Source organism: Leptodactylus fuscus, chromosome 6 (genome assembly GCF_031893055.1).
Source record: "Leptodactylus fuscus isolate aLepFus1 chromosome 6, aLepFus1.hap2, whole genome shotgun sequence".
NCBI classification, from domain to species: Eukaryota; Metazoa; Chordata; class Amphibia; order Anura; family Leptodactylidae; genus Leptodactylus; species Leptodactylus fuscus.
In genome coordinates, this window is record NC_134270.1 from 181478796 (window position 1) to 181493063 (window position 14268).

A 14268-nucleotide genomic window follows, 5' to 3' on the forward strand; every position below is an offset into this window, starting at 1 on the left:
CAGTGTCATGCCATTCTCCCCCCTCCATCTGCCCCAGTGTCATGCCGTTCTCCCTCCTTCATCTGCCCCAGTGTCATGCAATTCTCCCCCCTCCATCTGCCCCAGTGTCATGCCGTTCTCCCTCCTTCATCTGCCCCAGTGTCATGCCATTCTCCCCCCTCCATCTGCCCCAGTGTCATGCTGTTCTCTCCTCCTCTATCTGCCCCAGTGTCATGCCATTCTCCCCCCTCCATCTGCCCCAGTGTCATGCCATTCTCCCCCCTCCATCTGCCCCAGTGTCATGCTGTTCTTCCCCCCTTCATCTGCCCCAGTGTCATGCCGTTCTCCCCCTCCATCTGCCCCAGTTTCATGCCGTTCTCACGTTCTCTCTCACACACACACACACTCACCATTCCTCGTTCCCTCGCAGCTCTCTCCCTCATACACATATTGTAGCCGCGATGTGATTACGTCATCACATCGCGGCTACAAATGCCGGAGCTCAGCGTTAAAGCAGGAGCTGTGACAGCTCCGGCTTAAAACGCCTATTCATTCAGCTCATCGGCGTCCTACCGCCGATGAGCTGAAATACATAGGCATTTAAAGCAGGAGCTGTGAGCTCAGCTCCTGCTTTAATGCTGAGCTCAGTTGGAGTCGGGACATGCCGACCAGGACCATTTTGTTAGGTCCCGGCCGCGCCGCGGGGCCCCGCTAAGCGCGGGGCCCCGGGCGGTTGCCCGGCTCGCCCGGCCCTGGATCCACCTCTGGGTCCTCTATATACTACACCACACAGGACAGGTCCTCTATATACTACACCACACAGGACATGTCCTCTATATACTACACCACACAGGACAGGTCCTCTATATACTACACCACACAGGACATGTCCTCTATATACTACACCACACAGGACAGGTCCTCTATATACTACACCACACAGGACAGGTCCTCTATATACTACACCACACAGGACAGGTCCTCTATATACTACACCACACAGGACAGGTCCTCTATATACTACACCACACAGAAGCTCTGATCACAAGTTGCGTAAGTTGTGTAGATCAGTCCTCTCTGCGCCAAGCTGACGAGATGCAAGTACATCAAAACAGTTGTCCTTGGCTGTACCTGGTATAATCCCAACATCATTGCAAACAATGGCCTCGGAGAAGGTCGGCATGATGTTAAAGGGAGCGCCCTCTATAGGCTTGCTTGACTGAGACTCTGTCTTCTTAATTACATCATGGAAGACAGACTTGCACATTCTCAGTCAGCGCCCTCTATTGGTGTACATACTTGAGGCACTGGCATCCTAATTACATCATGGAAGTCAGATTTGCATATTCTTCCCAAGTTCCTTTGCAGTGGAGCGCTCATGGCTTAATAAGACTACACACACCTATATGGTGGTCTCTCCCTATGGAGTGACGATATCCCCCTATACCCATCTATACATATAATAGATTTGTACAGCCTCTTATATACATATACATACCATGTGTGGTCTCTAATAGGATGGTCACACAGGCATCATTTTCTGGGGCGCATCTTTCGTACTGTTGACAATGATAGTAAACAGGCCCTCGGCATTGCTTGCACAGCAAAGTGTTGCCTGGATGTAACACACATAGAAATCGTATTTAGGACCATATCTGCTCATTGCCCAGCAGACTAATAGTTACACACTGTAAGCCTTATAAGGGTCAGAAATGGGTTGTTCCTAAAAGCTTCAGGTACAAAGGCAGCCCGATATAGTAAGTAATCCAGAAATACAAGCTCTGTATCAGTATTGGGGCACAATAACACAAGCTCACCCACTGGCAGAGAACTCGTTCTGTTCGCCACTTTGCAGGTTGTCCGGACATTGTTGCCCGTCAGAGAACTTGGCTCGGCCTTATAAAACTCACGTATTAATTGCTTCACTAAACAATACCCTTGGGTGGCGCAGCCCGTCACTTCATCTGTATTTGTTCTGGTGACTTCGAAGAAATGAGAGAAAACAAGAAATGTTCTTTTATATTAAAAAGCATAAACATGAGCAAAAATGATTGTTTAGTATCACTGTGGGGTCTGTGGTTTACCGCTTCTGTAACTAAAGCAATACGTCTCCTCTCCGGTGCATTTCATGGCAAAGCTCGCATTACCCTTTAACCCCAAGATGGAAAAACTGGCCGGGCAGAGCAGTCCATTAAATGTATTATTCTCTGGTGGCACTACAACCAAAAAGTTAAAAAAAATGTATTAAAAATAGAAAATGTGAATACACAATACAGCGCGTCATCATGTGGAGCCGAACGGAAGCGATAACAGGAGGAAAATAGTCACGTGGAAAAAATCATAAAAAGTTCTACAAGCTTTGGCCTTCTATAGATGAGGCAATTATTAGCTAGAGCATTGGAAAAAAGTGGTTCTCCGGAGACTCTCTGTATACTGGATTCCTCCAGGGAAGGGTTTGTGGACGCCATACTAAGGGATTACAGGTAGAGATGGGCTTGGGGTCGATTCATTTCGGGTAAAACAAATTTGATATGAACCACACCTTAAATTGGCTTAAAACATAGTGTAGAATACTCTTAGGACTCCTAGGAACCTATCTATAAAACATAGTGTAGAATACTCTTAGGGCTCCTAGGAACCTATCTATAAAACATAGTGTAGAATACTCTTAGGGCTCCTAGGAACCTATCTATAAAACATAGTGTAGAATACTCTTAGGGCTCCTAGGAACCTATCTATAATACATAGTGTAGAATACTCTTAGGGCTCCTAGGAACCTATCTATAAAACATAGTGTAGAATACTCTTAGGGCTCCTAGGAACCTATCTATAAAACATAGTGTAGAATACTCTTAGGGCTCCTAGGAACCTATCTATAATACATAGTGTAGAATACTCTTAGGGCTCCTAGGAACCTATCTATAAAACATAGTGTAGAATACTCTTAGGGCTCCTAGGAACCTATCTATAAAACATAGTGTAGAATACTCTTAGGGCTCCTAGGAACCTATCTATAATACATAGTGTAGAATACTCTTAGGGCTCCTAGGAACCTATCTATAAAACATAGTGTAGAATACTCTTAGGGCTCCTAGGAACCTATCTATAAAACATAGTGTAGAATACTCTTAGGGCTCCTAGGAACCTATCTATAAAACATAGTGTAGAATACTCTTAGGGCTCCTAGGAACCTATCTATAAAACATAGTGTAGAATACTCTTAGGGCTCCTAGGAACCTATCTATAATACATAGTGTAGAATACTCTTAGGGCTCCTAGGAACCTATCTATAATACATAGTGTAGAATACTCTTAGGGCTCCTAGGAACCTATCTATAAAACATAGTGTAGAAAACTCTTAGGGCTCCTAGGAACCTATCTATAAAACATAGTGTAGAATACTCTTAGGGCTCCTAGGAACCTATCTATAATACATAGTGTAGAATACTCTTAGGTCTCCTAGGAACCTATCTATAAAACACAGTGTAGAATACTCTTAGGACTCCTAGGAACCTATCTATAATACATAGTGTAGAATACTCTTAGTGCTCCTAGGAACCTATCTATAGAACATAGTGTAGAATACTCTTAGGGCTTCTAGGAACCTATCTATAATACATAGTGTAGAATACTCTTAGGACTCCTAGGAACCTATCTATAATATATAGTGTAGAATACTCTTAGGGCTCCTAGGAACCTATCTATAATACATAGTGTAGAATACTCTTAGGGCTCCTAGGAACCTATCTATATAACATAGTGTAGAACACTCTTAGGACTCCTAGGAACCTATCTATAATACATAGTGTAGAATACTCTTAGGACTCCTAGGAACCTATCTATAATACATAGTGTAGAATACTCTTAGGGCTCCTAGGAACCTATCTATAAAACATAGTGTAGAATACTCTTAGGGCTCCTAGGAACCTATCTATAGAACATAGTGTAGAATACTCTTAGGGCTTCTAGGAACCTATCTATAAAACATAGTGTAGAATACTCTTAGGGCTCCTAGGAACCTATCTATAATACATAGTGTAGAATACTCTTAGGGCTCCTAGGAACCTATCTATAAAACATAGTGTAGAATACTCTTAGGGCTCCTAGGAACCTATCTATAAAACATAGTGTAGAATACTCTTAGGGCTCCTAGGAACCTATCTATAATACATAGTGTAGAATACTCTTAGGGCTCCTAGGAACCTATCTATAAAACATAGTGTAGAATACTCTTAGGGCTCCTAGGAACCTATCTATAATACATAGTGTAGAATACTCTTAGGGCTCCTAGGAACCTATCTATAATACATAGTGTAGAATACTCTTAGGACTCCTAGGAACCTATCTATAATACATAGTGTAGAATACTCTTAGGGCTCCTAGGAACCTATCTATAAAACATAGTGTAGAATACTCTTAGGGCTCCTAGGAACCTATCTATAAAACATAGTGTAGAATACTCTTAGGGCTCCTAGGAACCTATCTATAACACATAGTGTAGAATACTCTTAGGTCTAATAGGAACCTATCTATAAAACATAGTGTAGAATACGCTTAGGACTCCTAGGAACCTATCTATAAAACATAGTGTAGAATACTCTTAGGACTCCTAGGAACCTATCTATAAAACATAGTGTAGAATACTCTTAGGACTCCTAGGAACCTATCTATAATACATAGTGTAGAATACTCTTAGGGCTCCTAGGAACCTATCTATAATACATAGTGTAGAATACTCTTAGGGCTCCTAGGAACCTTTCTATAGAACATAGTGTAGAATACTCTTAGGGCTCCTAGGAACCTATCTATAAAACATAGTGTAGAATACTCTTAGGGCTCCTAGGAACCTATCTATAAAACATAGTGTAGAATACTCTTAGGGCTCCTAGGAACCTATCTATAATACATAGTGTAGAATACTCTTAGGACTCCTAGGAACCTATCTATAATACATAGTGTAGAATACTCTTAGGGCTCCTAGGAACCTATCTATAAAACATAGTGTAGAATACTCTTAGGGCTCCTAGGAACCTATCTATAAAACATAGTGTAGAATACTCTTAGGGCTCCTAGGAACCTATCTATAGAACATAGTGTAGAATACTCTTAGGGCTTCTAGGAACCTATCTATAAAACATAGTGTAGAATACTCTTAGGGCTCCTAGGAACCTATCTATAAACATAGTGTAGAATACTCTTAGGGCTCCTAGGAACCTATCTATAATACATAGTGTAGAATACTATTAGGGCTCCTAGGAACCTATCTATAAAACATAGTGTAGAATACTCTTAGGGCTCCTAGGAACCTATCTATAATACATAGTGTAGAATACTCTTAGGACTCCTAGGAACCTATCTATAATACATAGTGTAGAATACTCTTAGGGCTCCTAGGAACCTATCTATAATACATAGTGTAGAATACTCTTAGGGCTCCTAGGAACCTATCTATAAAACATAGTGTAGAATACTCTTAGGGCTCCTAGGAACCTATCTATAAAACATAGTGTAGAATACTCTTAGGGCTCCTAGGAACCTATCTATAATACATAGTGTAGAATACTCTTAGGACTCCTAGGAACCTATCTATAATACATAGTGTAGAATACTCTTAGGGCTCCTAGGAACCTATCTATAACACATAGTGTAGAATACTCTTAGGACTCCTAGGAACCTATCTATAAAACATATTGTATAATACTCTTAGGTCTAATAGGAACCTATCAATAATACATAGTGTAGAATACTCTTAGGACTCCTAGGAACCTATCTATAATACATAGTGTAGAATACTCTTAGGTCTCCTAGGAACCTATCTATAATACATAGTGTAGAATACTCTTAGGGCTCCTAGGAACCTATCTATAAAACATAGTGTAGAATACTCTTAGGGCTCCTAGGAACCTATCTATAACACATAGTGTAGAATACTCTTAGGGCTCCTAGGAACCTATCTATAACACATAGTGTAGAATACTCTTAGGACTCCTAGGAACCTATCTATAATACATAGTGTAGAATACTCTTAGGGCTCCTAGGAACCTATCTATAACACATAGTGTAGAATACTCTTAGGACTCCTAGGAACCTATCTATAATACATAGTGTAGAATACTCTTAGGGCTCCTAGGAACCTATCTATAACACATAGTGTAGAATACTCTTAGGACTCCTAGGAACCTATCTATAACACATAGTGTAGAATACTCTTAGGGCTCCTAGGAACCTATCTATAACACATAGTGTAGAATACTCTTAGGGCTCCTAGGAACCTATCTATAACACATAGTGTAGAATACTCTTAGGACTCCTAGGAACCTATCTATAATACATAGTGTAGAATACTCTTAGGGCTCCTAGGAACCTATCTATAACACATAGTGTAGAATACTCTTAGGACTCCTAGGAACCTATCTATAAAACATATTGTATAATACTCTTAGGTCTAATAGGAACCTATCAATAATACATAGTGTAGAATACTCTTAGGTCTAATAGGAATCTATCTATAAAACATAGTGTAGAATACTCTTAGGACTCCTAGGAACCTATCTATAAAACATAGTGTAGAATACTCTTAGGACTCCTAGGAACCTATCTATAACACATAGTGTAGAATACTCTTAGGACTCCTAGGAACCTATCTATAATACATAGTGTAGAATACTCTTAGGTCTAATAGGAATCTATCTATAAAACATAGTGTAGAATACTCTTAGGACTCCTAGGAACCTATCTATAAAACATAGTGTAGAATACTCTTAGGACTCCTAGGAACCTATCTATAACACATAGTGTAGAATACTCTTAGGACTCCTAGGAACCTATCTATAAAACATATTGTATAATACTCTTAGGTCTAATAGGAACCTATCAATAATACATAGTGTAGAATACTCTTAGGTCTAATAGGAATCTATCTATAAAACATAGTGTAGAATACTCTTAGGACTTCTAGGAACCTATCTATAAAACATAGTGTAGAATACTCTTAGGACTCCTAGGAACCTATCTATAACACATAGTGTAGAATACTCTTAGGACTCCTAGGAACCTATCTATAATACATAGTGTAGAATACTCTTAGGTCTAATAGGAATCTATCTATAAAACATAGTGTAGAATACTCTTAGGACTCCTAGGAACCTATCTATAAAACATAGTGTAGAATACTCTTAGGACTCCTAGGAACCTATCTATAACACATAGTGTAGAATACTCTTAGGGCTCCTAGGAACCTATCTATAAAACATAGTGTAGAATACTCTTAGGACTCCTAGGAACCTATCTATAATACATAGTGTAGAATACTCTTAGGGCTCCTAGGAACCTATCTATAACACATAGTGTAGAATACTCTTAGGACTCCTAGGAACCTATCTATAACACATAGTGTAGAATACTCTTAGGGCTCCTAGGAACCTATCTATAACACATAGTGTAGAATACTCTTAGGGCTCCTAGGAACCTATCTATAACACATAGTGTAGAATACTCTTAGGACTCCTAGGAACCTATCTATAATACATAGTGTAGAATACTCTTAGGGCTCCTAGGAACCTATCTATAACACATAGTGTAGAATACTCTTAGGACTCCTAGGAACCTATCTATAAAACATATTGTATAATACTCTTAGGTCTAATAGGAACCTATCAATAATACATAGTGTAGAATACTCTTAGGTCTAATAGGAATCTATCTATAAAACATAGTGTAGAATACTCTTAGGACTCCTAGGAACCTATCTATAAAACATAGTGTAGAATACTCTTAGGACTCCTAGGAACCTATCTATAAAACATAGTGTAGAATACTCTTAGGGCTCCTAGGACCTATCTATAATACATAGTGTAGAATACTCTTAGGGCTCCTAGGACCTATCTATATTACATAGTGTAGAATACTCTTAGGGCTCCTAGAAACCTATCTATAATACATAGTGTAGAATACGCTTAGGACTCCTAGGAACCTATCTATAATACATAGTGTAGAATACTCTTAGGGCTCCTAGGAACCTATCTATAAAACATAGTGTAGAATACTCTTAGGGCTCCTAGGAACCTATCTATAAAACATAGTGTAGAATACTCTTAGTGCTCCTAGGAACCTATCTATAATACATAGTGTAGAATACGCTTAGGACTCCTAGGAACCTATCTATAATACATAGTGTAGAATACTCTTAGGACTCCTAGGAACCTATCTATAATACATAGTGTAGAATACTCTTAGGACTCCTAGGAACCTATCTATAATACATAGTGTAGAATACTTTTAGGGCTCCTAGGAACCTATCTATAGAACATAGTGTAGAATACTCTTAGGGCTCCTAGGAACCTATCTATAATACATAGTGTAGAATACTCTTAGGACTCCTAGGACCTATCTATAATTCATAGTGTAGAATACGCTTAGGACTCCTAGGAACCTATCTATAATACATAGTGTAGAATACTCTTAGGACTCCTAGGAATCTATCTATAATACATAGTGTAGAATACTCTTAGGGCTCCTAGGAACCTATCTATAAAACATAGTGTAGAATACTCTTAGGGCTCTGACACTGACTTTTACACATATACAATTTACAATGCTAAATAAATGTCTGTAGTTTTATTAGACAGACATGGTAGTTATATTGATATAATGTTTTAAGACAAAGAGCCACAAAAAATTATCTTTTTATGAGAACAAATATGTAATCTACATTTTTTTCTGCTACTGTGGCAGTAACAGTGTAACACAGTGTAATGTGATGTTGGACCAGGCCGCAGGACATGTTCTTCTGAGTGGTAGCTGTGGCACCATGTGTAGTAGCGCAGCAGGGCATAATAAGAATGATGTAGGACCAATAAGGATAAAGGTTTTGCATGCAATGTATAACATTGTGATCGATGACCTAAGACATCCAAGATACTGGACTTGCTTTACATTAGTTTTTCCTGCTGACAGACTCCTTTAAGGTCCACCCATAATACTTACATGTGGGCAGAGACGTCCTGCAGTTATCTGAAGAACAACAAGTAGTGCTGAACCTCATCTTATATGATGAAGATGAGATGTCGCCACTTTGTTGACACGCCTTGTAGTCCCAGCATTGTCTTCTAATGTAGTAAAAGGTTATTTTATTGTCAACTGAGATAAAAATGAGAAAACAATATTACTGATTATTGCAGTGAAGCCTGGCGGCCATGATGTAATGTACAGTATGTCGGCATTGTCAGAGCGGTCGCTAAACAAAGCTGAAAAGTGAGTAAAGTCAGCAGAGAGAATGGAGAGTAACTTCTATACTGTGCTAATAGTGCACCAATGTACATGTAACTGTACAGAGCATATATGACACATGGATCCCAAATAACACCGCCATAAGGAGACATCAGAGTGCCATACAGTGCCCAAATAACATCAGAGTGCCATACAGTGCCCAAATAACATCAGAGTGCCATACAGTGCCCAAATAACATCAGAGTGCCATACAGTGCCCAAATAACATCAGAGTGCCATACAGTGCCCAAATAACATCAGAGTGCAATACTGTGCCCAAATAACATCAGCGTGCCATACAGTGCCCAAATAACATCAGAGTGCCATACAGTGCCCAAATAACATCAGAGTGCAATACTGTGCCCAAATAACATCAGCGTGCCATACAGTGCCCAAATAACATCAGAGTGCCATACAGTGCCCAAATAACATCAGAGTGCCATACAGTGCCCAAATAACATCAGAGTGCCATAAAGTGCCCAAATAACATCAGAGTGCCATACAGTGCCCAAATAACATCAGAGTGCCATACAGTGCCCAAATAACATCAGAGTGTAATACAGTGGCCAAATAACATCAGAGTGCCATACAGTGCCCAAATAACATCAGAGTGCCATACAGTGCCCAAATAACATCAGAGTGCCATACAGTGCCCAAATAACATCAGAGTGCCATACAGTGCCCAAATAACATCAGAGTGCCATACAGTGCCCAAATAACATCAGAGTGCCATACAGTGCCCAAATAACATCAGAGTGCCATACAGTGCCCAAATAACATCAGAGTGCCAAACTGTGCCCAAATAAAATCAGAGTGCCATACTGTGCCCAAATAACATCAGAGTGCCATACAGTGCCCAAATAACATCAGAGTGCCATACTGTGCCCAAATAACATCAGCGTGCCATACAGTGCCCAAATAACATGAGCGTGCCATACAGTGCCCAAATAACATCAGAATGCCATACAGTGCCCAAATAACATCAGAGTACCGAACAGTGCCCAAATAACATCAGAGTGACATACAGTGCCCAAATAACATCAGAGTGCCGTACTGTGCCCAAATAACATCAGAGAGCCGTACTGTGCCCAAATAACATCAGAGCTCCATACAGTGCCCAAATAACATCAGAGTGTAATACAGTGTCCAAATAACATCAGAGTGCCATACAGTGCCCAAATAACATCAGAGTGTAATACAGTGCCCAAATAAAATCAGAGTGCCATACAGTGCCCAAATAACATCAGAGTGCCGTACAGTGCCCAAATAACATCAGAGTGCCATACAGTGCCCAAATAACATCAGAGTGTAATACAGTGTCCAAATAACATCAGAGTGCCATACAGTGCCCAAATAACATCAGAGTGTAATACAGTGCCCAAATAAAATCAGAGTGCCATACAGTGCCCAAATAACATCAGAGTGCCACGCAGTGCCCAAATAACATCAGAGTGTAATATTGTGCCCAAATAACATCAGAGTGCCATACTGTGCCCAAATAACATCAGAGTGCCACGCAGTGCCCAAATAACATCAGAGTGCCGAACAGTGCCCAAATAACATCAGAGTGCCATACAGTGCACAAATAACATCAGAGTGCCATACTGTGCCCAAATAACATCAGCGTGCCACACAGTGCCCAAATAACATGAGCGTGCCATACAGTGCCCAAATAACATCAGGGTGCCATACAGTGCCCAAATAACATCAGAGTGCCATACAGTGCCCAAATAACATCAGAGTGCCGAACAGTGCCCAAATAACATCAGAGTGCCATACAGTGCCCAAATAACATCAGAGCACCATACAGTTCCCAAATAACATCAGAGTGCCATACAGTGCCCAAATAACATCAGAGTACCGAACAGTGCCCAAATAACATCAGAGTGCCGTACTGTGCCCAAATAACATCAGAGCTCCATACAGTGCCCAAATAACATCAGAGTGCCATACAGTGCCCAAATAACATCAGAGTGCCATACTGTGCCCAAATAACATCAGCGTGCCATACAGTGCCCAAATAACATGAGCGTGCCATACAGTGCCCAAATAACATCAGGGTGCCATACAGTGCCCAAATAACATCAGAGTGCCATACAGTGCCCAAATAACATCAGAGTGCCATACAGTGCCCAAATAACATCAGAGTGCCGAACAGTGCCCAAATAACATCAGAGTGCCATACAGTGCCCAAATAACATCAGAGCACCATACAGTGCCCAAATAACATCAGAGTGCCATACAGTGCCCAAATAACATCAGAGTACCGAACAGTGCCCAAATAACATCAGAGTGCCGTACTGTGCCCAAATAACATCAGAGCACCATACAGTGCCCAAATAACATCAGAGTGCCATACAGTGCCCAAATAACATCAGAGTACCGATCAGTGCCCAAATAACATCAGAGTGCCGTACTGTGCCCAAATAACATCAGAGCTCCATACAGTGCCCAAATAACATCAGAGTGCCATACAGTGCCCAAATAACATCAGAGTGACATACAGTGCCCAAATAACATCAGAGCTCCATACAGTGCCCAAAGAAACATCAGAGTGTAATACAGTGTCCAAATAACATCAGAGTGCCATACAGTGCCCAAATAACATCAGAGTGTAATACAGTGCCCAAATAAAATCAGAGTGCCATACAGTGCCCAAATAACATCAGAGTGCCGTACAGTGCCCAAATAACATCAGAGTGCCATACAGTGCCCAAATAACATCAGAGTGTAATACAGTGTCCAAATGACATCAGAGTGCCATACAGTGCCCAAATAACATCAGAGTGTAATACAGTGCCCAAATAAAATCAGAGTGCCATACAGTGCCCAAATAACATCAGAGTGCCACGCAGTGCCCAAATAACATCAGAGTGTAATATAGTGCCCAAATAACATCAGAGTGCCATACTGTGCCCAAATAACATCAGAGTGCCACGCAGTGCCCAAATAACATCAGAGTGCCGAACAGTGCCCAAATAACATCAGAGTGCCATACAGTGCCCAAATAACATCAGAGTGCCATACTGTGCCCAAATAACATCAGCGTGCCATACAGTGCCCAAATAACATGAGCGTGCCATACAGTGCCCAAATAACATCAGGGTGCCATACAGTGCCCAAATAACATCAGAGTGCCATACAGTGCCCAAATAACATCAGAGTGCCATACAGTGCCCAAATAACATCAGAGTGCCGAACAGTGCCCAAATAACATCAGAGTGCCATACAGTGCCCAAATAACATCAGAGCACCATACAGTGCCCAAATAACATCAGAGTGCCATACAGTGCCCAAATAACATCAGAGTACCGAACAGTGCCCAAATAACATCAGAGTGCCGTACTGTGCCCAAATAACATCAGAGCTCCATACAGTGCCCAAATAACATCAGAGTGCAATACAGTGCCCAAATAACATCAGAGTGTAATACAGTGCCCAAATAAAATCAGAGTGCCATACAGTGCCCAAATAACATCAGAGTGCCACGCAGTGCCCAAATAACATCAGAGTGTAATATAGTGCCCAAATAACATCAGAGTGCCATACTGTGCCCAAATAACATCAGAGTGCCACGCAGTGCCCAAATAACATCAGAGTGCCGAAAAGTGCCCAAATAACATCAGAGCTCCATACAGTGCCCAAATAACATCAGAGTGCAATACAGTGCCCAAATAACATCAGAGTGCCATACAGTGCCCAAATAACATCAGCGTGCCATACAGTGCCCAAATAACATGAGCGTGCCATACAGTGCCCAAATAACATCAGGGTGCCATACAGTGCCCAAATAACATCAGAATGCCATACAGTGCCCAAATAACATCAGAGTACCGAACAGTGCCCAAATAACATCAGAGTGACATACAGTGCCCAAATAACATCAGAGTGCCGTACTGTGCCCAAATAACATCAGAGCTCCATACAGTGCCCAAATAACATCAGAGTGTAATACAGTGCCCAAATAAAATCAGAGTGCCATACAGTGCCCAAATAACATCAGAGTGCCATACAGTGCCCAAATAACATCAGAGTGCCATACAGTGCCCAAATAACATCAGAGTGCCGAACAGTGCCCAAATAACATCAGAGTGCCATACAGTGCCCAAATAACATCAGAGCACCATACAGTGCCCAAATAACATCAGAGTGCCATACAGTGCCCAAATAACATCAGAGTACCGAACAGTGCCCAAATAACATCAGAGTGCCGTACTGTGCCCAAATAACATCAGAGCACCATACAGTGCCCAAATAACATCAGAGTGCCATACAGTGCCCAAATAACATCAGAGTACCGAACAGTGCCCAAATAACATCAGAGTGCCGTACTGTGCCCAAATAACATCAGAGCTCCATACAGTGCCCAAATAACATCAGAGTGCCATACAGTGCCCAAATAACATCAGAGTGACATACAGTGCCCAAATAACATCAGAGCTCCATACAGTGCCCAAATAACATCAGAGTGCCATACAGTGCCCAAATAACATCAGAGTGTAATACAGTGCCCAAATAAAATCAGAGTGCCATACAGTGCCCAAATAACATCAGAGTGCCGTACAGTGCCCAAATAACATCAGAGTGCCATACAGTGCCCAAATAACATCAGAGTGTAATACAGTGTCCAAATAACATCAGAGTGCCATACAGTGCCCAAATAACATCAGAGTGTAATACAGTGCCCAAATAAAATCAGAGTGCCATACAGTGCCCAAATAACATCAGAGTGCCACGCAGTGCCCAAATAACATCAGAGTGTAATATAGTGCCCAAATAACATCAGAGTGCCATACTGTGCCCAAATAACATCAGAGTGCCACGCAGTGCCCAAATAACATCAGAGTGCCGAACAGTGCCCAAATAACATCAGAGTGCCATACAGTGCCCAAATAACATCAGAGTGCCATACTGTGCCCAAATAACATCAGCGTGCCATACAGTGCCCAAATAACATGAGCGTGCCATACAGTGCCCAAATAACATCAGGGTGCCATACAGTGCCCAAATAACATCAGAGTG